Source organism: Spermophilus citellus, assembly GCF_964194105.1.
Source record: "Spermophilus citellus genome assembly, chromosome: 4".
NCBI classification, from domain to species: Eukaryota; Metazoa; Chordata; class Mammalia; order Rodentia; family Sciuridae; genus Spermophilus; species Spermophilus citellus.
Window position 1 is genome coordinate 8,059,722 of NC_138185.1, and position 22,383 is coordinate 8,082,104.

The 22,383-nt window shown below is 52.9% G+C and overlaps 1 protein-coding gene across 1 annotated transcript in view; it reads left to right on the top strand.

Moving 5' to 3' along the window:
- The window catches only part of BCAS4 (breast carcinoma amplified sequence 4), a 271,892-nt gene that overhangs the window by 155,532 nt on the left and 93,977 nt on the right, over nt 1–22,383 (top strand). The window lies entirely within an intron of this gene.

Here is a 22,383-nt window from a genome sequence, read left to right on the forward strand (position 1 = left end):
GAGACCCATATGATGCAGCCGGCACTCCCAGGCCTGCACGGGCGCCTGGACAGGGACCTGGAGTTTTGGGGTCCTGCACAGGCACAGGAGTTTGTAGGAGTGCGCACAGTCGCTGGGGTTGGGTTGAAGGGCTCTGTCGGAGGAGAGTGTGCCACTCTTAGAGCCAGCTTTTAGGGTCTCTTATGTAGCACTTTCCTCATTTTCTTTCTGTCTTTACCACCAGAGAACCCAGAAAGGAGTGCACAACGCACGTTGGAGAGTTGGGGGTGACTGCTCTTTCTGGGGCTTCCCTTAGAGGAGGAGGGTTGGCATTAGCCCTACACAGTAAGCTTTGGCTGCACGCTCATTCAGCCAACCTTGGCTTCCGCGCTGCTCAGCAATGGTTGGGGGAACTCAGGACAGTCTATGGGATGGATGTGAACTGTGGCCTAGAGACAGCCAGTCAGGACAGGGGAGGAGTTGGCCCGAGAACCTCCCTTCCACTGGGGAAGAGGCAAGAGTTGGGAATGTTGAGGCTGCTCAGTTTCCACCTGTGGGGGCCGGGGACTGCGGAGACTGCTTTAGATAAAATAAAGAGGGAGGGCTCTCTGAGGAGGGACTGTGCCCTCAAGTCCTGAGCAAGGAGAAAGAGCCCATCTTTGGAAGATCTAGGAGGAGACCTTGCTAGGTGCACAGAACTAGAAAAGAAATGGCCTGTGGACAGAAGAGGGAGGTGTGTGAAGAACAGGGAGGCCACTGGGAGAGCTGGAGGGGTCCCAGCCCTGCCCATGGACAGCACCCTGAGCTCTCAGATGCATCAGGCCCTGCCTTCTGTGCCCACCTGAGAACTGTCAGGTGCTTCTCTCTTTCTGACTTGCTCATTGTCTGTCTCGCTGCTGAGTGACGGACTGCATCAGGGCAAAGACCGGACTCTCTCCTTTCAGCTCCTTCCTCACTGCTAGGCACATGCAGAGCAGCCTCGGAGGTCCTTGTTGGAGGAACCCAGAGCAATCATCTCTGATAGATTTGACCAACCCTGAGGGTTGGACCACTGTCCTCTCAGAAGGTCACAGGAACAAGACATGAGCAGAGGATCTCAAAACCTTATTATGCATCTGAATTCTCTGGAGGGTTTGTTCAAAACCAAATGGTTGGCCCTTCCCCGAGAGTTTCTGATTCAGTGGGTTTGGGGTCCTTCCTGCAAACTCCTGGTGACTGTCTGGGCATCATACTTTGAGAACCACTAATATCAAATACTTGGGCCACAACCCCACTGAGGCTGACTTCAGAGTCCACATGAGCTTTTGGAGTCATCCCAGGGCTCCAGGATCTGCCCTCTGTGTAGGATTAGTGGGACCTTGTGGCCACCTCTAGAGAGGGGCTGTCCCCAGGGATTGGGCCTATCAGAAGTCATGCACATGAGTCAAATGTTGGGGTGACATGCAGACAGAAGGCTGGCCACCCTGTGGAGACCATCAGTAGGGATAGCGCCTCCCTCCCGCCCTGCCCACCTCCCACCCCCACGTACACACGGACTCACATGCTCCGCAGTTCAGTCACTGCCTGATCTTATCCCTGACTGTGCTAAACAGTGTCCAATAAAATCCTCCTAAATCCTTTTAAGGAATTCCCTCTTTGCCATTCCTCCCTCCCTTGAAGCCTTCCAGATTTTCAGCTCTTCATATCTTCATTTCCCTCCTGAGAAGCGACGGTTGCCAAGCTGTCGCCTGGGAGTGGACGTCCACGATGCCTGGGACGAGGGCTTTCTGAAAAGACGGGAACATTGGTGCCGAGCCCCTCCTCAGGGCCGGGTGGCCATTGGGTGATTGGTGGATGTCAGAGTCACACACGGAGTCACACACTGTGGGCTCTGGCACACAGACCTGTTCTAGTTGTCTCTATTGGGTAAATAAAAAAAATAAAAAAACTTTTAAGAATTAATTGCTAACCTTTAAAAATCAGATTTCACATAACATTTTTTACTTTTGAAACCCTGGGAGGTCTGGCTGACAATCTACCTGAGCCGCGTGCTGATGGTGGGTGGCGAGCCCCTGTTGCCTGTCCGGTGGTTTGCCAGTCAGCCACATCATGTCATTTAAGTCACCAGGCCCCTCGAAGCCAGAGTTGATGACCTGTCATCACATGGTAGGTGGCCAGCATCGTCCCAGTGAAGGCCTGTCTGGCCCGAGCGCCCAGCTCACACTGACAGCGAGGTGCTGGGAATACTGGGACAGGAGGCGACGTGGTGTCCTGGCCGGAGGACACGCCTTAAAAGGCAGTTGCTGTCAGCAGTGAGGATAGTTCCCCTTCTCATCCGTAAGAGCTGTCTGCAAGTCAGAAGGGCCTGGGTTGTTTTTCCACAGCAGCCTATTTTTTTTTAATTCACCCCGCCCCCCCTTGAGATGAAAAGGCTTTAGATTTGATTGGAGTTGGGGGGAGTCTGTGGACGGGGTGGAGGGGGCCGTGGTCCTCCTTCAGAGTCAGCGTCCTGGCAGGGAGCTTCCGGGGTGTGGGGGGGTGCCGCTTTTTGAAAAGAAAGTGCTGGTCTCTGAGTCAAGTGTGTCCTGCTCTTCCTTCTATAGTCACTCTTCCTTCTGTAGTCTGCTCTGGGCTCTCTGTCCCCTTTCTGATCCTTTAAACCCTGTCCCTCTGCCGAGAGTCATCTTCCCATGGATTTCCACTGATCCAGGACTCGGTCTGTGGTCACCCTGGGACTCTGGGTCCCAGCTGGGATCAGGATGGAGAGGTGAGGTTGGGGTACACGAGAGTGTGACCTCATTTAATCTTTCATTTAAAATTTGATACTTGGCTCATCATGGACATTTTTGTATTAATTTTTACTTATTTATTTATTTTTTAAAAAACATGGCATCCGATGTCATTGACCTTCCTGGGTGAGTCTTTGGCCTTCTCTTAACTCTTGTACTCCACGCATCTGACCTTTTGGAAAAGAGCTCTGGACTGGGAGTCAAGGGACCTGGGTTCTGGTCCAGCTTGTGCCACCAGCCCAGCTATCTGACTGGACACAGGTCCCCTTGGTACCTTGAGGCGCTCAGCTCAGGGAAAAAGCTCATCCATCGGGGGGAGGGTGGTCCCTGACTCTCATTTTGATCTGAGAGGCCATCAGACCTCTGACAGGTGGTGCATCATGTCCCTCTCCTGGGAGTTTTGGGGTCATTGCGGCGAGGCACCTTATTCTCCGATGACTTGCTCCTTGTACTTTGATTTCATTCACTGGATCATTTGACAGGTATTTGTTAAGGACCTTAGACATGCCAAGCACCGATCAAGCACTCAGTATCCCAAAGACACCTCTGCAACCCTGGAGGAGCCGGCTTGCTTCTGGAAGACTGCAGAAGCAGATCCATGTGCTGGGGGCAGGCTGCGCTGGTGGGGGCTTCCAGGTAGAAGCACCATGTCTAGACTATCCTGTGTGTCTTTCCTCTCCATTGCCATCAGCCCTGGCAGTGTGCAGTCACCAGCAGTGTGTAGTCACCGCCCAACAGATTCTCCTGCAGAGAGTGCTGCGGGGTTGCATTTGGGATTCACACTGGGGGTGGAGCTGAGTTAAAGCTCTCCCTTCCTTCTGACTCCCCACCCTCTGTCCCTCCTGGGGCTGGTGGTTTGCTCCTGAGGTTTTCCTACTCCTTTGAACCCTTAAAGCCCATTTCTGCAATCAACTCCCCCACCCCTGCTCTGGTCCCAGTGGTCCCACCCCCAGCCTTTAATAGCTAACAGGTGCTCTCCTGGTGCTGCTTGATTGAGAGTTCCCGGGTGCTTCAGCCCAGCCAGGAGTTTCCGGCTCTTGCAGGGAGAAGGTGCGGGCTTGGGAGTGCTCTGACTCTTCAACATACAGTGTGAACAGACTGCTGTTTTGAATACTTGGTGTATCCCCTCCAGAAACCCAGGTGAAAATTTAATCCCCACTGAGGGGGATTAAGAAACTCAACCTATGATATTGAGAGGCGAAGCGTTTGGGAGGGAATAAGGATCAGGTAAGGTCATTAGGTGGAGCCTCCGTTGGACACCAGTGGCTTTATAAGAGGAGAGAGAGAGACCAGCACCCACACCCACACTTCCCGCCTCTCCCCAGCGATTCCCTGCCCCGCCTCAGGGCTCTGTCTGGGAGACCTAGGAGACCTACACCAGACACAGCTGCTGGAGGCTGGGCCAGAACTCTGAACCCAAAACCTCTTTTCTCTAACACACACCCAGCCTGTGTATTGTGCTATTAGCCACAGAAAGCAGTCCAAGACCCAGATACGTCTTGCTAGGACTTTCATGTTTTAAAAATATTGATTTAGGTGCCAATATTAAAAAATCCAGGAGATTTTCATATAAAGCCTGGGCAACACAGCCAGGCTCTGTCTCTTAAAAAAAAAATCTGACTTAGTGAGAGTGCTTACCGTGGGGTAGTCGCTGTTTAAGGCTTTTACATTGATTGTATACTGCTTTCCCTAAAATGTACCAACTTGGAACCTGCCTTCCTGACTGGTCAAACCTGGCGAGAGCTGCTGGTAGCTTTTTCCTTTAGGCATGGTGTGGGTTCTTCCACTGGCCACAATCCTCACTCTCCTTAATGTATGGTCCCACCTTTATTCATTTATTTATTTTTGGAACTGGGGATTGAACCCAGGGACACTCTACCACTGATCTACATCCCGGCCCCTTTTATTTTTATTTTGACAGAAAATAAAAAGTTGCCCAGGCTAGTCTCAAGTATGTGATCCTCCTGCCCCTGGGGTTCCAGGGGTGGGACACTAGGCCTTGTCCCTCGGTTCCCTTTAAGCAGCCACATTGCCAATGTGGTTCCTGAAGGTACTGAGAGCTTTCCTTCCACTTTCGAGTTTCGTAAGGGGAGAGAGTCCAGCAGCGCAGTGCATGCTGGCCAAGGCTTAGCATGGCTCCGGGAGGGAGGCCAAGGGAAAGGGCAGCTGAGTGCCAGGGGGGACTCCTGGGGGGATGGGTGAGATGGATGGGGACTAGAACAGGTGCTTGAACTCCTCTGGCATATGTGGCCTTGCCTATCTTTAATCGTTAATGTGAAATAATACTTTTATTATTATTATTATTTTAACATCTTTATTTTTATTTATTTTTATGTGGTGCTGAGGATCGAACCCAGTGCCTCACGCATGCGAGGCAAGTGCTCTACCACTGAGCCACAACCCCAGCCCCTGAAATAAGACATGTATAAAAGTAATCCAAGCTGGACACAGTGGTGAAGGCCTGTAGCCCTGGCTGCTTAGGAGCTCGAGACAGGAGGATGGCTGGAGTTTGAGGTCAGCCTGGGCAACACAGCCAGGCTCTGTCTCTTTAAAAAAAAAAAATCTAACTTAGTGAGAGTGCTTACCGTGGGGTAGTGGCTGTTTAAGGTCTTTACATTGAATTCTACAATAACCCCGTGTGGTGGGCACTATTATTTTCCCTGTTTTCAGGTGGAGGAAAATGAGGCATAGGTAGGTGACGTGCTCAGGATAAAAAGCCAGGAAACAAGAGGCTGTGATTGCGTCGTGGATGGAATGACCCTGGGCCTGGCTGAGCAGGACCTTCTGTTCCTGGCTTCCTCCCTCCCCCAGGCTGAGGCAGGGTGGCTCCTGCTTCCCAGCCAGGCAGGCTGCCCACCCCTCCCAGGAGGACAGTCCGCTGGGCTCTTCCTGGGCCGGGCTGGGTGTGCGGGCTGCTGGGTCTGCAGGAGGCCGGGTGGGGAGCCCAAGCCGCAGCAGCCCTTCCTGCCGCCGGGGACCCCAGGGGCGCAGGCCCACGGCGGGCCCAGCACGCGCTCACTCCGTGTCCCGGTCCCGGGGTCAGTGCCTCGCTGCGCCGCCCGAGCCGCGGGTGCTGCAGTGGAAGATTTCAGCCCCCTCGTCGGTACTCTGCGTTGCTTCTGGGCTCCGTTCCCTCTTATTTCATTTCCATCTGAAATCCTGAGCTCACCCTCCCCAGCGCTGACGGGACCATTTATTTCCCAGGCTGCAGCCAGCGGAGGAGTTTTTGCCACCTTGTTTTGCTCCTGCAGACAGGGAGGAGATGGGGACATCTGCATTTGGCAGCAGCAGAGTCAACCGGGCCCTGGAGCCTGAGACCCATTTTGTTTTGCCCTAGAGGGCGCTGCTGGGTGGCCTCTGTCCCTTGGGTCTCAAAACCTTGAGGGAGTGTGGCCTGTGCTTTGCAATCGCCCTGCCAAAGACCCCAGATCCTCAGAGTTGGAGCAGCTCCTAGACTCGTGCTGCCAGAGCTCAGAGGATCTGGAGCTGCCCAGCAGGTGACTGGCGGTCCCCTGAAAGCTTCTGCCTCCTAGGCTGTCCCTTGTATCTGCTTCAGCCTTCCTCTTGAGAGTCTCAGGAGGCCAAGTAACAGGACCCCTCCCTCCACACCCCCTCCTGGGAAGTCCCTCTTGTGGTCCTGCTCGGGTGCCCCCTCCTCCCCTGCAGGTCTCAGGTCAATGGTTTCCTCCTCAAAGAGACCATTCCGACCAGATGCCTCTGCCCAAAGCACCCCAGGCCCCGACTGACAGATGTTGTCACTCTCTGTCATGTTCTCCATTTTCTTGTCCTCAGAGCTCTGACACATTCCTGAAATGATCTATTGAGATTAACTTGCACTTTTTTTTTTTTTTAATCTTTCCCTCCAGAATGCAAACCCCACCAGGACAGGGACCTTGTCTGTCTTCCAAACACTTGCTTGGTACACAGGGATGCTTAATAGCTCTGTATGGAATGAGGGGATGGACCCAGCCAGATGTTGCTCAGGGACTTCTGATGATCCTTAAATAAGGGAATGATTTTAGTAAGCAATGAAAGTTAAATATCTGTGGACTCACTTCTATCTGCTTAAGGTACGGTTTTATTCGTGGGGAAATAAGCCGGCCCCAGCAAGTGCTCCAAGGCCATGTGCCTCGTCCCCCTTGGGTGGGTGGTGCATTTATAACCATTTGCCGCGCTCTGGTTCCTTGTATGCTGTGCTGATTGTGCAGAGAGGAGAAACCTGTGTCGACCTGGCTCTTCCCAACTGGCTTCTTCAAGGAGAATCTACTGCCTACATGGTTGAAAGTCTAGGGGACAGTCTCCCTGACTCCAGGCCCAAGCTCTTTGTTATGGCTTGCATATGAGGTGTCTCCTGAGAAGCCCTTGTTCAGGAATGTTCAGAGGTGAAATGATTAGATTACGAGAGCTGGACCTCATCAGTTGATTAATCCACTTGATGGATTGATCACTGGAATGGACTCCTAGTGGTAACTTTAGGCAGGTGGGGCATGGCTGGAGGAAGAGGTCATTGGGAGAGTGCCCTTGGGGGTGATACTTTGTCCCTGGCTCCTCACTCTGTCTCTGCCTCCCAGCTACCGTGAGCAGAGCTGTTTCCCTCCCTCACACCCTTCCACCACGATGTTCTCACCTGGGGCTCAGCGCCATGGAGTTAGCCGGCCATGGACCAAGACAGCGGATACCATGAGCCCGAATTAACTTGTCCTCCTCTAAGTTGTCCTTGTCAGGTATTTTGGTCACAGAGTTGAAAACCTGGCTAACACAGTCTTTAAAATCACTTTAAAAATGGTATAATTTACATACAGTGAAGCGCACAGTTCTTAGGTTCCATCAGTTTTGACAGATGTGTGCACGGCGTGACTCATGCCCCTGTCAAGATACAGAACTTCTCCGTCACCCCAGAAAGCTCCTGCACACCCCTTCCCACCAAGCACCCTGCTCCCCAGCCCAGCAACTAGGGGCAGCCGCTGCTTCCATTTCTTTCTCTGTGGATCGTCTTTGCCTCTTTCTGGACTTTCCTGTGATGAAATCACATAAAAACGTGCTCTTTGGTGTCTGGTTTCTCTTGCTCGGCATGAAGTTGAACACTCACCGTTTGTGTGACCGGTGGCATGGCTTGTTGATGGCGTTGCTAAGGATCCTTCATTTGGATGGATGGATTTACCATACTTTGTTTCTCCAGTCACCTTTGATGGATACTTGGGTTGTTTATAGTTATGGGCTACGATGGAGAGAGATGCTATGAACGTCTTCTTTCTCTCTCGTGTGGTACTGGGGGCCAAACCCAGAGCCTATGCAAGCGAGGTGAGCACTTGAGCATGCTGTGAACATTCTTGTCCAAGTCTTTTTATGAACACATGAGCTCATATTGCTGGGTAAACTCCTAGCAGTGGACTTTCTGGGTGAAAGATCACATGACCTCAACCACAGTGCTGTCCTGGCTCCCTGTCCTGGAGTCTTCTGCCTGTAGCCATGATGGCAGATACTCCCTCACTAAACTGCATGAGGGCAAAGTCCCTTATCATTTGTAGCACTGTGCTTAGTAGGTGCTGCACCCAGCACAGATGAATGTGGGCTGAACCAATAAATGGGTAGAGGAATGGGGAGACAGTTCTCCATGGGTGTGTGTGTGTCTGCATATCTTGCGAGCAAAGATACTAACTGCTTTGCTCTAGATTATATTTTGGAGCATGCCTGTGCAGTGAATAGCCTCAGAGGGTAGAGATATGTGTCTCTCCAGAGCAAAGAAGAGTCATGTTTGCTACACATTATAGAAGATTAGAGTTTGAATATTATTCATCCTTAAAAGGAAGGAAATTCTAACATGAACCTTGGAGGCTTTCTGCTGAATGAAACAAGCCAGACACAAAAAGGAGAAGACGGGGAGCCTGGCACAGTAGCACACCCCTGTAGGCCTCACTACTCAGGAGGCTGAGGCAGGGGGATCTCAAGTTCAAAGCCAGCCTGGGCAACTTCGTGAAACCCTGTCTCATGAAAAGAAATAAAGAAATATAAGGGCTGGGGATGTAGCTCAGTGACAGAGAATCCCTGAATTCAATGTCCAGTACCCTCTGCCCGCTGTGAAAGACCAAGATTGAACGCTTCCCTGTTTCTTGAGAACAGAACTTATAGAGACATAAAGAAGGATGGTGGTCTGCAGGGTCTGGGGGAGGGGGATGGTGGTCTGCAGGGTCTGGGGGAGGGGGATGGTGGTCTGCAGGGTCTGGGGGAGGGGGATGGTGGTCTGCAGGGTCTAGGGAGGGGTTGTTTAAGGATAAGATCTGGGTTATGCAAGATGCAAAAGTTTTGGAGATCTTTTGCATAACAATGTGAATGTCCTTAACAAAGTGAACTGTACACTTGAAAACAGTTAAGATGGTGTTATTTATTTATTTATTTTTGCCTCAGACACAAACAATATTTGGGTTTCACAAGTTCAAGGTCCCTCTCCTGGAGCAGCTGACTCATTGTAGTCCCCACTCTCCTGTGGGAATTGGGGCTTGGAGAACTGAGCAAGGAAATATTGACGCTCGGGCTATTGCTGCTGCTGTCCTTTTCTTTGACCCAGGAGTTTCCTGTCTCCCACCAGCACCCCGGAACTGGCGGGCTCACTTGCTGGCCGGCAGGCAGGGCAGACCTCGTCCTCACACCTCCTGACCACCGTGGCCTCTAATTGAGTACGTCTCTGGTTTTCAGTGCTTGTCTGCCTGGCTCAGTCCTATGCTTTTGTTTACAGCTGTGTTCTTGGGATCTAGCACCGAGTCTGGAACATAGAAAATGCTCACTAGATATTTGGAGCATGCAGGAATGGTGGGTGAATGAGTGATGGCCTGCTGCCTGATTCTTGAGAACAGAACTTATGGGGAAAACTGTCCCCATCACACTGCTTGGAGGCCAGCTGCTGGGGAGCCGTCTGTTTTGCGCTGGGCTGGCTTGGTGGTCCTCCCCCGAGCCCTGAGGTGGTCCTACATGTTTGCTGCTGAGGACACTTCAGGGTGGGGGGCAGGCTCCCACTCCTCTTGATCTGCTGGCTGTTTGCTTGTGGCGTCAAGTATCGCCCTGTCCCTTTTACAGAAGAGGAAACAGAAAGTAAAAGAGGTGAGGGCTTCGAGTCACCGTGGCCTGGCCACTGGCCGTACAACCTGCAGGTGCTGTGGCTTCTGCCTCTGGGATCAGGGGGTGGAGGTGGGCTGCACCTTGGGCTGTGGGCAAGAGGAGGGGCCGCGGTGACTCATTTAGGGCCCCTCCCCGCGCTGGTTTAGGTGGGTCATCCCGCTGGGTGGTCCTGGGGACCCGGAGAGCTCGGGCCGCAGGGCGGGCAGGAGCCGGTGGGCCTGGCTCGGGGCTCTCTTGATGTCGTCTCAGATCCCATCAGCGCATCCCTCCGTGTTCGCCTGGCTCTGTCCCCCAGTTTAGCTGAGTCTCCTCTGGTGCCCTGAGGATGGGGATTTCTGGCAATTTCTATGTCCTCTTTTCATAACGTTATTATGGCACAAACTTCATGTCTTGCTGCTTTGGGGACTGCTTCTGTTTATTTTTAAGAGCTTCCTTTTGAAGCGAGGAAAACATTAAAAATGGAATCTTATCAACTTTTCCTTTCACTTCTGCAGAAATGATTTCAATTCCCTTCCACACAATGTGGATCTCTCTGACTTGGGGTGGGGGGTCCTACAGGAAAGATGGAGAGAGCGGGTGGGACAGCAGAGGTGTTGTACCCCAGGACACTAGGAGTGACATTTAGAGACCCTGGAGGAGGTGAGGGCAGCATGTGGACTTTAGGCTGATGATTTTCTTGGCACTTCAGTTGCATCCTTGGCCAACTCAATGAATGTTTGTTAAGCACCTACTGTGCGCCAAACGCTCTGTTGACTTGACCCTGACTGCTTAAGAGGCGTGCTTGCTTCTCAGCGGTAGAGCCGACCGGCTGTGCTCACATTCCTCTCGTCTGTACTGGGCTTCTTCTCCTTTGGGGGAGAGAAAACGTCCCCTATCAGTAGTAGCAGCAGCTTGAGAGTTCACTGACCTGCTCACCACTCACCCTTAAACAAACATTTATTGAGCACTTACTCTGTGCCAAGCCTTCTACTGGATCTTGGAGCCACAATGGGAATGTCTATGCTTTCGTGCTAGTGTGTGGGAGAGGCAGCGTGTGAGTGAACAGACGTGGCTGATGACGGATAGTGACAGACACGGGGAGGGGAGTCAGGTGGGGAGGGAGCGGGCAGAGCCAGCTCTGTGCTGCTTGGGTGCGGCATGGGACAGGGCTGAAGGAACACGTGCCACTTGGCATTGCTTCCTGAGGGCTGGAGGGGTCCCGGGTCCTTCTTCTGTGCATCAGGACCCAGTGTTCTTGTCCTGAAGCTAGGACATTTGCTGTGACCTCACCCATTGCACCCCTGCAGTCCCCCAAATCTTGTGCGTCCCTGGCCTTCCCAACACCTGTGCTCTGGGTCGCCAGGCTGCCTCTTGTGTCAGGACATTGAACTCCCTGTTCCCTCTCTCTGGTAAGTTCTACCCCAAGACGTTTTCATGGCTGGAGGGTTGAGTTGCTTGTAGGCCTTTGCTGCAATGTCACCTTCATGGTGAAGTCTCTCCCAGGCGCCTGACTTCAATGGCAACAACTCCATCCCGGTCCTAGATCTCTCCACCCTCCACTTCTGTTCCCATTTCCTTGGTTTTTATTGTCACTTGCTCTTCAGTGTGTTTTGACTCGTGGTTACTACCCCTGGGTCAGACGGGATGAGGGGAGAGAGCAATTCCTGCAACCCGGAGGGAGAGCGCTGTCTGAGACCACTGATGACCTTCAGCTGAGGGACCTGGGCCACCCCATGTAGCCCACTCTCCTCCCTGCATCTGATCTTGCTGAGGCTCCCCACTGCCATGTCCAATCAGGAAGTGGGGGCAGGTAGGAGTCCACCTCCAGGGACACAGAGAAGGGTGGAGAAGTTGACCCCAAAGGGAGGGGCCTCCACACGTGTTCTTTGGGACCCTTGAGTGTTATAAAACGTTTCGGGACCTGGAGGCTGGACATGGGTCGCACCATCGGCACTTCCACTAGTGGGAGAAGGTGGAGAGAATCACCAGGCCTGAGTTTGTAATTCAGCTCTGCCACTTACCAGCTGTGTGGCTTTGGCCAGACCACTGTGCCCTCCGTGCTCCGTCTGTTAAGTGACGCCCTACGGCCTTGCTCGGCACCCCTCTCTGGTGATGGGGAGATTTGCTGGATCTAGGAAGCCGAAGTCCTGTGTAGATGGCCGTGTCGAAGGAGCTCATGACTCCATGGTTGATTTAGAAATTCCACATCTAGATGCAAGCCGGGGTCTGCTCATGGCAGGGACCTGGGAACCACAAATGTTTTCAGCCCATTCCATTTGCTTAAATTGGTTCCATGGAGAACAATGGAATCCTTGAGACCCCAGAAGCAGGGGGCAGTTCTCTTCTGTCCCAGGCTGTAGGAGGCTTGGTGTTTGCTGGGGGCTGTGGGCGGACCTGGGCTCCAGCTGACTCTGCTGCAAGTGGTGGTCCCCCTCCCTCCTCCCTGCTCTGCAGCCACAGGGAGCACCTCTCCTGGAGGGGGGAGGGGCACAGCAGGCTGCAGGGGTCCGTGTGCTCCCCAGAAGCTGTAGGAAGTGGGTGGGAAAAGCGCAGACCCCCCCTTTACTTTTCAGGGCTCACGTTCCATTCTACAGCAGGAATGAGATCCCGGGGCAGGGGCCCTGTGGCCCTGATCCAAGGACCGCAGAGAACGTGGCCCGGGTTGCCAGGGCAGTTGGCTGCAAAAAGCGCATCTCTTCAGCCACCTGGGCCACTAGCCCGGTGTGCAGCTGGCTGGTGGGCTCGGTGCTGCTGGTGGCTGCAATCTGGCATCATAGGGTGAGTGTGGAGCATCGCGACAGGCGCGGGGTTAGAGCCGTCTCAGCCAGCCGCCTTCGCCTGCTGTGATCTCTGCTTTGGTGACAAGCCAGGAGTCCTCAGGGGTTGGCCCTCTTTCTCTGCTGGGCGTCGTGCAGGCCACCTGTGGTGGTTTCCTGTGGTGACGGCCTGTGGTCAGCTGCCGTGCTCTGGCCTGGGCTGAGACCTGAGTATTTGTCTGCTACCCCCTTGGGTCCTATCTCTGGACATGTTGCTACCTCTTTGGTGCCTCAGTTTGCCCTTTAGGGACACAGAAGCTGTACTTCCACGCGGGCCGTTTCTCCCAGTCCCCCCCTGTGTCTGGCGTGGGTCTCTCGCCCCCCCCCCCCCCCATGTTCTGGGTTCCGAGGCAGGAAGATCTTCTGCTGCATTCAGGAGGGTTGGCAGCAGCCCTGACGCCAGCTACCAGATGCCAGGACACCACCTCACCCAGGGTGACAAACAGAAGTGCCTCCAGTAAGAACAAGGGCAAACTTCCTGGGACGCACAAGTGACAGGCCTGGTTGACGGTCCCCATGCTGGGGTCCCAGCGGAGGGTCTCGGGGGCCATGGGAACTGTTTCCCCTGAACACTGCTCTGCAGGGTAGATGATACCCATGTGTGGCTGAGCCGACCCTGGGGAAGACGGTGAACAAGACCCCCGGTCCCTGCCACAGGAAGGTCACACCCTGGTGGGGGAGGGGAGATGAACTTCACGTAACTGCCTCTGAACAGGCCAAGTGACATAGCGCTTCCCGGCGACTAATTTTCTTATTTAATGATTTTGAAAGTTAAAGCTCCAGTATGAAGCGATATGCCCAGACCACAGTAAGCATTAAGCAACATATTTAGAGAGATGACTTTTTGTTTGTTTGTTTGTTTGGCTGTAGAATAGATGATATTCAGGAAAAATCCTTTAATTTCTTTCTTTGCTGATTTATTATGTGCAGTAAAAGACAATATTTATTATTAGGAGGATTTGTTTCTGATGGCTATGGTGAAAAATTGCCACCAACCGGTGGCGTGAAACTATAAAAGTGATTTCTCTCTTAGTTCTGGGGCTTGGAGTTCGGAGTCAAGGTGTGCACAGGGACATCCTCCCCCCAGACTCCCGGGGAAGAGACCTTCTTGCCGTTCCTAACTCCTGGTGGCTTCCCGTGTTCCTTGGCTGGTGGTTGCCTCGCTGCAGTCTGGCCTCATCTTCCCCTGGCCTTCCTTCTGTGCCCATGTCCCTGTGTCCAAACCCCTCTCTTTTCTCACAAAGGCACCAGAGCCAGGAGCCGCCTCGTGACCTTATGTTAACTTGGTTGCCTCTGTAAAGACCCGATTTCCAAATTCTGCCACATTCATAGGGGCTGGAGATATCTTTATAGGGGACACAGTCCGAACCAGGACCAGAGCCAGGCATGGCCCCCGGGGAATGACAGGGCCAGCTGCTGCCGTGTGTGTCGGAGGTTGGTAAGGGGGGGAGGCGGGCTGCAGGGCAGGCGGCAGGGCCATCAGCACCTTGGATCCAGCCACACCTCTGCACATGCGCTCTGACCCCCTCCCTCCTGTCTCCTTATAGAAGACCCCAGACCCTGACAGTCCATGCTGTGCCCAACTGGGCAGTAGCTAGGGAACACACACCAGGGGGGACTCTTAAGTTCATGCCTGCAAATCTCAAGTGGACCTCAGCATCCCCAGATGTCCCTCTCCACTTCTGTTCACTCCCCTTCAACTCAGGGATCACGGGTGTGCATTTTCTTCTCTCTCCTCAGCCTTGTCCCTCACTCTCAGCTAACGCCTGGCGTTGATGCCAATAGACCCCCCCAATAATCCCACCTCACCATAGACTCTACCTCTGTATGGACTACCCTTCTCCATGGACCCACCTCTCCAAGGACCCCACCTCTGTGTAGACCCCACCTCTATGTAGACCCCACGTCTCTGTGGACTCCCCTCTTCAAGCGTCCCTCTCTCCCCCACTCCACCCAGGTCCACACCCCCAGCCCCACCCCCTCCTGGAGGACCTTCTCTCTCTTGGTCTTCTGTCTTCTCTATGGTCTCTTTTGGCTTCAACACTAAAAGGACACCCTTTGCCTCCATTCTTCCCCCTGCAGCTGGCACCTGGACAGTTGAACCTACCTGTTTTTGGTCCTTTCCCTGTCGTCTTTGAACCACTCCACCAAATCTACTCCAGAGAACCAAAGCCCGTGCCCACCCTGTCAACCCAAGGTCCATTCTCACCCATCCACTGGCTCAAACTCCCAGCAGCCTGGGACACAGCCCATCATGTCCTCGACATGCGCCCTCCCTGTCCCAGGGCTGGGGGTACACCTGCTCCCCGCCTGCTCCCCGACGGTCCCTCCTGAGCCTTCTTTGCCGGCTCCTCTTCTGAATTCCGGACCAAACCAGAGCTGTTCTCTCCTCTATTAACTCTCACCCTTAAGTGATTTCATCCAGTCCAGGGCTTAGAAATGCCATCTATGTTTGGATGAACCCTAACTTGTATGTCTGGCATCGCTTCTCTTGATTTTTAGACCTGTTTATCCAATTCCCTGTTCAACAACTCTGCTTAGATCTGGGAAAGGGCCCAGGTCTGCCCACCGCTGTCCCAGGCCCTGCTTCTGCCTCACCCCGTGTTGTCAGCTGAAGTCCCAGGAGTCCTGCTGTGTGGCCGCCCTGCTTCCCGAGCCCCACAGCCAGCCGCCCCGCCAGTCACCTTGCTTCTCTCTCTCAGCCACCTGGAATCCAGCTCCCCTGCCCCCGCCCAGCCTCCCCTGGTGCAGGCCAGCCTGGCCTCCTGGGAAGGGGCAGCCTGAAGACTGGCTCCCTGCTCTCACCCTTCCCAGCCCTTTTCCTCCTGTGGCTCCAGGGGACGTTTTTTGCAAACCCAGCTGCTTGCTTCAGATCTTTCAGGGGCTTCTCAGTGACCTTAGAAAAAAATCTAGCCGCGTGTGGTGGGACTCTGCCTCCCTGCCCGTCACCAAGCCCCGCAGTCACACCCCTCCCTTCATCTCTCACCACCGCAGACTGAGGTCCAGTGGCTCCTGCAGGGGCGTCTGGAGGCCACGGTCCATGCTCCAGGTGCTCCGTTTACTGGGCTGTCATTGTCCCAGGTCTTTCCAGGGAACGTAGTTAGGAAATACGTGTTTTAAAATGTCCACGGCACATCGAGATTCCACGCTTTAGATTCAGAAGGTCCTGGGCTGCGCCGGCTCCCCGTCTCCCTTCCTGGGCCCATCGAACCGCTCAACAGCAAAACCATTTGGTGTCCTCATCCTGTTAGACATGGTGGTGGCAGAACAGCAACCTCACCCCCACGGAAGCAGGTTAGGATTAACTTGCCACCCGCCGGTCCTCAGAGTGACGTCAGTCAAGATGCGGGGACATTCCTTGGAGTTGGTCCTCTTCCTGAGGCTCCGCTGCCAGCCAGACACCCGGGGTCCCCTCTTCACTTGTTGACCACTTTTCTAGCATTGCCCTCGGAAGCAGTTGACTTTGCTTATAATTATGTCAATGGTTTGTAGGTTCCTGTGGTAGACTGAATAATGTCCCCAAGGTGTCTCACTGGATGGAGGTGCTGCTGGCATGCAGTGGGCAGACTCCAGGGAGAATCCTGGGCACCCCAGAGTGCACAGTGTTGGGAGTCGCCCTCGCTCCAAAGACTAACTTCCTCATCCCCCTCCCCCAGAAGAGCCGTCTAATGGTGAGCCCTGTTGGCTCACATGATCCTGACCCACCAATCAGACTAGCCCTGCTGACTCACATGATCCTTACCCACCAATCAGAAAGCACCCCATGCCAACTGTCAAACCATTCAACCATTAAACTGTCATAACTGTCAGACCACCCCTGGCTCTATAAATATGCAGAGCCTTTCCTCAATAAAAGGGCATTTTCTCCGACAACGAGCCTTGATGGTTCTTTCACACAGGACCATCCCAACAGAGCACAGAATGATCCTGCTCTGTTATGAGTTTGGATGAGAGATGTCCCCCAAAAGCTCACGTGTGACACAATGCGAGAAGGTTTTTTTTTGTGTGTGTGGTGCTGGGGATTAAACCCAGGGCTTGTGCCTGCGAGGCGAGCACTCTGCCAACTGAGCTGTGTCCCCAGCCTGCAGGAAGGTTTGGAGGAGGAATGGTTGGGCTAGAGCCTTAACCTAATCAGTGACCGAATCCCTGGGTGATGACTGGAGCCAGGTGGGGTGCGGCTGGAGGAGGTGGGTCATTTTGGGGGTGTATATTCTGTATCTGGAGAGTGGAGTGTCTCTCTGCTTTTCTGATCATCATGTGAGCTGCTTCCGCCATGATGTCCTGCCTCACCTCGAGCCCTGAGGAAGGGAGCTGGCCTCCTATGGACTGAGACCTCGGAAACCCTGAGCCTTCAAATCGACTTCTCCTCCTGTACAATTGTTCTGGTGGGTCCTTTAGTCACAGTAGCCACAAACCTGACTAAAACATGGTGTGTTATGGAGAGCGCCCAGATGAGAAGCTCACCTTGGAGACTCACAAGCCTCTACTGACTCAGCCTCCTGACCTTGGCCACCTCAAGACTGGGGATCTCCTTTACTTTCTCTTCCTCTTCTGCAGGTAACTTCCTCTCTCTGTTCTTGTTGTCTTCTGAAAAACCTCACCATTCAAAGAACTCAGTCTTTCACCAGCCTTGGGGACCAACTGTGACAGGCCCGCACCAGATGTGCTTGTACCCTCTTGCTGGTTACCGGCTCCCCCAGCTTTTCTTACAGCTAGGGGCTGCCATGTGAAGTAGCCTGGCCAGTGAGGTGTAAGGGGAAATGTGTTGGGGGCTCTCGGGAAAGAGATTGCTGCCTGGGAGTGGAAATTGGCTGGTGTCAACTCTGGTAGCTCCCTGCTGGAGGCTCCCATGTGAGGATGTAATGTGTGTAGAGTTATGGCAGCCATCTTGTAACCAAGAGGTAGATCAGGAGAATTGCAGAGATGCCTAACCCTGGTAGCCACTGAATGAACTGTCCAGCTCCAAAATTCTTGTTAAATAAGCCATAAGCATTCTTAGAATTTAGACCATACTTGATATATTTGGACAATTGATTTAATATCTCTCTATAAGAAGAGAATAAATACTGCATAAAGCTATTGTAGAGATTTAATGAAATGATGTATGTATGAAATTTGACTAAGTGCTTGGCATGTCATAAATATTCAATGATGTTTTGTAGATGTTTTTGTTATAGTTCCTATGAACTGAATTAATCAGAGATGATGTTATGGGTTTTATGGCAAGTCTCTTGTATTGATTGTTCACTCAAATATCCAACCAATATATATTAGATCCTGCCACGACTGGGTACTGGAAATGATAGGATTTTTTTTTTTGAAGAATGAAATTAGAAGCAAACAATACCCAAGAAGTTTTCTATCAGGTTTCAGGAAATTTCCTTTTAAGAAATGTATTTTGAAGATGGTGGTTTTCTGTCTCCTGTCGATAGGTTTGTCTTATCCATTTACGATGCTTTCTTAAAATCAACTTACTTGTTTGGTCAAATATATTTCCTTCAAAAAAAAAAACTTTCGATCACTCTGGTAAATGAAAAGCCAATATCACTTGGCATAAGCAAAACCTAGCCAAACTATAAATGCCAACAGATGCTCTAATGTCATGACAGGATGATATCTTCATGGTGCGTCACCTGAAATCATCTTGCACACCAGCAGCTGTGCCTATTCCCCCTTAGCAAGACTCTGATGAAAATAATAATAATTTGTGAAAAATTTTAAGTTGAAAAACCTCCTAAGATCCATAAATGCTATGCTGACAGAGAGGTCGGATGTAAATAATGTGATTATCACACCTCATTATTCCTCAACTCTTCATCATAGTTAGAGCACAATTAATATGACATATAGCAGAGATTTCTGGTAAGCAATTTTCCCCCTTCTTGTTAGGTTTATGAAGCATTTCTCTATCATAATTCTCAAGATACTTCACTGTGAATGGAAGAATCCAATAATGCCTTTTTTAAGTGATTTACTCTGCATTTGGGGTTCTTATTTACTTAACTTTTGCAAGTTATGGACTTTCTGAAAAATAAATGTCACTGAGCCACCCTTCATGGGCCCAAAGTGATAAACGGCTTCTCCTTCTTGTTCCGGAACCTCCTTCATGCTACAATTTCCTGCAAAATTTAGCACAAGACTCCAACACTTTTCAAATCGTTGACAAAAAGATCACCCTCCTACCCTGCCCAGCACAACACCGGATTTCAAGAATGTATGTATAATAGGTTGCCCTTGAATAAACCCAAGCCTGAATTACTCAGACTTTGGGAAATTTGTCAACTTTGGATGATTTGTGACTGTCAGGGGGAGCCGTGGAGGGTAGAAGCAAGATCTTCTCAGAGGAACTGACACCCGTGTTTGGTCCTGGGAAGAGGGGTGTGCGGTGAGCAGGGCTGAGCCCAGGATGGGGCTGCCGGGAAGAGCAGCACTGGGGACAGGTAAGATGGAAGGGTCCGTGTAAAAACCCACCTGGGTGGGCTGGTCCTTCAGAATGGAGGGGTCAGGCAATCCCAGGGAGAGAGGAGAATGTTTGAAACCACCCACTGAACAAGTCAGACTCCTTAAAGACTGACTTGCACCGAGACCTGGTTAAAAATAAGCAAAGAACACGAGTAGTTACTTCTCTAAAGAAGATAGGCAAACAGCCAACAAGCACATAAAAAACAAAACAAAACAAAACAAAACAAAACCCATGCTCCAACCCCCTAATCACTAGGAAATTGCTGATCAAAGCCAAAATGAGATGCCACTTCATCCCCATTAGGACAGCTACCAGAGGAATAAATAGACCTAGGATCGCAAGGGCTGGTGAGGCGTGGAGAAACTGGAGCCTGGTGCCCCGTGGGTGCTGCTCCTCAAAAAAACAAACACGGAATTAACACAGGATCTGGGGATTCCACGCCTGCTCTAGAGCATGCCTTGTAGTTGCAGCTCCTCAGGAGGCTGAGGCAGGAGGCCAGCAGTTCTGGGCCACAGGGCAAGACCCAGTCTCTTAAGGAGCAGGGTCTGGAGGCACATGCTCATCATCCCAGTGACTCAGGCAGAAAAGTTCTGGGCCAGCCTGGGCAACTTTGTGCAACCTTGTCTCAAAATAAGGCAAAATTTTAAAAGCGGCTGGGGATGTAGCTTAATGCACAGGTCCCTGGATTTCATTCTCAATCCTGGAGGAAAGAAATTTAAAAGGAATTGAAAGCAGAGTTCAAAGAGATACATACACCCACCTTCCTAGCAAACCAAAAGTAGCCGATGGGTTTAAGTGAGCAAACCAAGGGTCTCTGGCTGGGTGAATAAGCAAAATGTAGTACCTACATATAGTGGAATATTATTCAGCCTTAAATAAGAAGGAAATTCTGACGTATGCTGCACCATGGACTTGAGGATGCTGTGTTAAGTGAAATAAGCCAGACAGGCAGGGCAAGAGTCGCGTGAGTCCATTTATTTGGGGCCAAATTTATAAAGACAGAAAGTGAACTGGTGGATGTCAGGGGCTGGTAGGAGGGGGAATGGCGAGCTGCGGTTTGATGGGTAGATTGGGATTTTAAGATGAAAAGATGGCCAGAGGAGGATTGCACGGTAATGTGGATTACTTAACACGGCTGAACGGTACACTTGAAATGGGCTAAGATGTAAATTGAATGTTCTGTGTATTTACCTCAGCACACAAAATAGCAGGGGTGCCTTGGGAGATGGCTGACCTTCCTGCCAATGGGCACGGGGTGACCCAGGGTCACTGCACCTTAGATATTGAGGCAAATGTGCTTTGCTGCATGGTTTCAGACTAGAAACACATTGGTCACCGGAAAGAACCTTCGGTTTGCCCTGCGGACTGGGGAAGGCCCAGAGGTATTCATTCTGGTTGGCTGGGCTGGGATGTCTTTCTCATGGTCCAGCAGTGGCCAGCTGTTTCTTCAGTGCCTGGAGTTACAGCAAACTGGGTTCAGGAGGCTCTAGAATCATGCAGCTCGCCCTGCAGGGAGCCTGGGCTGGGAGGCGCCATCCCCTCCAGGGAGTGAGGATGACCCCCCCATCATCCCGGCTGACCTGGGCACACAGCCTGGGTTTTAAAGATCTCCCTGTGACCCGGGGCTGAACCCGTCCCTGGAGCTGCCCCTGAACTTGCCTCCCCTGGTGCCTCTAGCCCTGAACCCGATGCATCCTGCCTGACGCGAGTGGATTCGAACTTTCCCACCTGGGGCTCTCCCTGTAGGGATTCTGACCTCCGCCCCAGGTTGTCTGCATCCAGCTGCTGACTGGACGTGTGCACCCTGCCCTGGCCGTGGCCCTTGTCCTGGGCGCCTTTGTCCCGCCCTCCCTCCTCCGTGGCGGTCTCTCAGTCCACGCACCCTTCAGGGCTCAATGGTCAACCTGCGGGAAGTTCCCCCTCCTCCCCTCCCCCTCCTGCTTGAAGAACCTCCTCAGCTGTGTCCTCTGAGGTTTCCCAGCTGGGCTCCAAGCTTCCTGGGCCCAGGGCACTTTGATTCATTTCTGCGTATCTTGTCACCCTTGCAGCGATGGCAGGAAAGGACAGGTAAGTGGCCCGCCCAGGGTCTGGCTGAGGCACAGCAGGCAGCTGAGGATCTTGAGGGAGGGCAAGCCCCTGGGGGGCAGAGGTGTGGACGGAGGGAGCAGCCACTTGGGGCCAGTTACTACAGGGGGGACGGGCCCAGTTCTGCCAGAGCTCATGTTTTCCCAAGAGGAGCCTGAAGCCTGAGGGGGATGTGACGCCCCGGGAGGACCTTCCTCTGGTTGGGTGCTGACGGCTGCCTGGCCTGCCCCACCCCACAGTGCACTGTGTGGACAGCGGTATCACTGGATAGTCGAGGGATGAGGGCCACCTGACGCCACCTGCCTCCCCATCTGCAGCGTTAGGTGGCTGTGCTGCTGGCGTCCCCAGGTCCCCAGTGGAGCATGGTGGTGGCTGTCATTTATGGAGGACTGGCTCCCACAGGGCCTGGCTCGTTTCTTCATCTAGCAGCCTGTGACGCGGGGCAGAGTGAGGTGACCTGAGCAGGGTGACGGCCCTGGCACCTGGGGTCAGACACTGGAGCCAAGTGGCTCGGCCTCTGCGCCAGGAGGATGCCCCTGAGGCTCTGCCGCCCCGTGGCTCTTCTCAGGGCTCCGCAGGTCGCACTCGCAGTGCGTGCCCTTGGGACCCTGGAACCAGGTAGGACGGTGACAGTGCCCGTGCTGGGGGCGAGGTGGAGCCGCGGAGGCCTGTTCCAGCCCAGCCCGCTGGTCAGGGCAGTGACCCGTCGTGGAGTCCACCGGGTCCACCCGTCCCTATCACTGTGTTGCCTTTGGCTTCGAAGAGTGCCCTCGGCCAAGTGGGGCCACCACGCTGGCCTTACCCCAGGGGAGCGGGCAGGGTGCTGAGGCAAGGGGACACTGAGCCTCGTTGGGGTCCTACAGGGTGAGGAAGTGCCAGCGCGCTGGAGAAAACCCCAGCCTGGAGACAGGGTTGTCCCAGCGCAGAGGTCTGTGACACAGATGGCAGTTAGCCTGTCCTCAGCTTCCTGTACAGGACACTCCCGGTCGCCTGGCGGGCGGACCCTCATTGCTGCCCCTAGGCCAGGCAGACACCGTCTCCCCAAACAGACTGCTTTACTCTTGGTCTACTCGGAACCCAGGCTGATCGTAACCGCAACTGTCACAATTACAGCCAATACGTATTAAGGGACAAGTGCAGGCACCATTAAGGGACCTTGTGAGTTTCCACTTGTCAACAA